This window comes from Oratosquilla oratoria, chromosome 29, assembly GCF_046742065.1.
Source record: "Oratosquilla oratoria isolate Oo_2021 chromosome 29, ASM4674206v1, whole genome shotgun sequence".
In the NCBI taxonomy this organism is placed as follows: Eukaryota; Metazoa; Arthropoda; class Malacostraca; order Stomatopoda; family Squillidae; genus Oratosquilla; species Oratosquilla oratoria.
The window spans coordinates 14,712,473-14,714,972 of record NC_134805.1 but is presented as its reverse complement, the minus strand read 5'-3'; the positions used below and the strand labels follow the sequence as shown (position 1 = coordinate 14,714,972).

The following is a 2,500-nucleotide window of genomic DNA, read 5'->3' as shown; positions in this document are numbered from 1 at the left end:
TCAGTCGTTCACACTAACTTACCTGCCCAATTCCGCTTCCTCTCTTTTACTGCTTCCACAACATCTTTCACTCTATTCTGCTCTCTCACCCAACTTGCTCTCTTTCGGTCTCTCAGCGTTATTCCCATCACTGATCTTTCCATTCTCCTCTGTGCTGTCCTTAGATTTGTTTCCATTGCCTTCGTTTGTTTCCAAGTCTCATACCCGTGGGTTATTGCTGGTAGAATGCATTGATTGTAAACTTTACGTTTCAAACATAAAGGTAGAGAGCCTCTCAGGGTCTTATCATACTTACCAAACACTTTCCAGCCAATTGTAATGCGTCTTTTTATTTCATTATCATGATCTTTCGTCACTTTCATTATCTGGCCTAAACAGTTATACTCTTCAACTTCATCAAGACTCTCATCATCAATTACAATCTCTTTACTTTGAACTTTCGTATTGAACATTACTTTGGTTTTACTTTTATTCTTTTTTAAACCTACTTTGACACTTTCCTTGTTTAGATCACTCAGCATATCTTGCAAGTCTTCAGCTCTTTCTGAAATAAGAATATCATCCGCAAATCTTAGGTGGTTCAAATATGTAAACCTTTCTTTTCCCAATTCAATCTTATGAAAATATCTTTCTTTTCCCAACTCAATCTTCTGAAAATATCTTCCAAGCAAGCTGTATATAGTTTCGGTGAAATTGCATCGCCTTGCCGTACTCCTTTTTCGATCTTGATTTTTTCTGTATCTTTATGTAGTCGAATTATAGCGGTACCTTTCGCATAAATACAAAGGATTTACAAAGGCGGAACATGCCGACAGGAGACCTTTTGGTCCATATCTAGGTCGGATGCGAAAAAAATCATAATAATAATAAATTAATCAAATAAAGACTATAATAATGTAAATAACAAATAAAATACATAAATAAATGCATAGGTATAGTTAAATGATAAACAAACAGGTAAATAGTAAATAATGATAAATTGACATATAGCTAATAATAAATGAAAATCAGACAGACAAATGATAACAAAACAAAAACAAATAATATAAAATAAATTATAATAATTACAGCATCTTGCTTAGGTGTTTATCTAAATGATTCTTAAAGCTTCGAACTGAACTACATTTCACTACCTGTGCAGGAAGCTTATTCCATTCATTAACTACACGGTTGGCAAAGTTGTTTCTACCTACTTCCAAATTGAATTTATTTCCGGACAGTTTGAGACCATTGTTTCTTGTCTGATTCACATTCAATGTGAAAATTTGGTCACTTTTGATGTCAATTCCCTTTGGAATTTTAAAGACCTGTATCAAGTCACCTCTGAGTCTACGCTTTTTTAGGGAAACAGAATCATATGTATTAGTCGATTTTCGTATGATTTTTTTTTTTTCTAATCAGTTTTGTGGCTCGCTGTTGTACTTTTTCCAGTCTGTCAATGTCTTTAATGAGATTCGGTGACCATACGGAAACAGCATATTTTCTAAAACTTTTACGATCTGTTCGTTTGTATCCTGCTTGCGTAGCGAGTTTAGTATTGCTATTTGTTCTACCGAGTCAAAAGCCTTCTCTTAATCTACAAAAGCTAAACACAGAGGTATATTGTATTCTGTCGTTTTCTCGATTAGTTGGTTTATCACCTCCAAATGGTCTAGGGTCGAATATCCGCTCCTAAAGCCTGCCTGTTCTCTCGGTTGGTTTCCATCTAAAACTTGACTTAGCATTGCACCACGATTCAGGAACGCTTTCTTGACGTAAGCACTGGGTGTACAACTGACCTAATTTAATATGAACTAATTTCCCTGCGTCTTTCAACAGATCTATCGATATACCATCTTCCCCAGGTGCTTTTCCTCGTTTCATAGTTTTTAGAGCAAATTCTACTTCTTCCTTTGTAATCTCTGGTACACTACTAACGTCTACAGATAAATTTACTGACTCAACTACGGTCTTCGACGAGTAAAGCTCTTGGTAAAATTCTTCTACTCTTTTTACCATTTTGTCTCTACATTTAATTATTTCTCCATTTCTATCTTTCAAACATATCATTTGCTGTCTTCCTAAAGCATGTTTGCGCTCGGTCACTTTAATACTTTTACCCTTCCGAATAGTTTCCTCTATTTCATCCATGTTTCTCTTTCTTTTCTCTAATCTCTGTCTTTTGTTGATAAGCTTGTTTAGTTCTACTCTTTCTATTTCGTCTCTCCTGCTTTTAATCTGCATGGTCCTTCTTCTTTTAATTAGGTCATTTGTAGCTTGGGAGTATTTGTTTTCTCTAATGTTTTTTGTACTTCCTACTTTCTCTGCCGATTCTCTAATGATATTCACTAAATTCAAATTAATATCTTCCACGGTGTCCTCATTAGTTCTTAGAGCTTCGAATCTATTTTCAATTTCTAACTGAAATTTCTTATTATTATCCTTAACCTTTGCAAGGCTTATTTTCTTTCTTAAAATTAGTTTATTTCTCTCGGCTCTGAAATTGAATTTAGCTGTGCAA

The 2,500-nt window shown here is 34.5% G+C and overlaps 1 protein-coding gene across 3 annotated transcripts in view; it reads left to right on the top strand.

The window, feature by feature from the left end:
- The window catches only part of LOC143040616 (ras-related protein Rab-7L1-like), an 84,689-nt gene that overhangs the window by 36,711 nt on the left and 45,478 nt on the right, over positions 1 to 2,500 (top strand). The gene's annotated exons all lie outside the window — the stretch shown is intronic.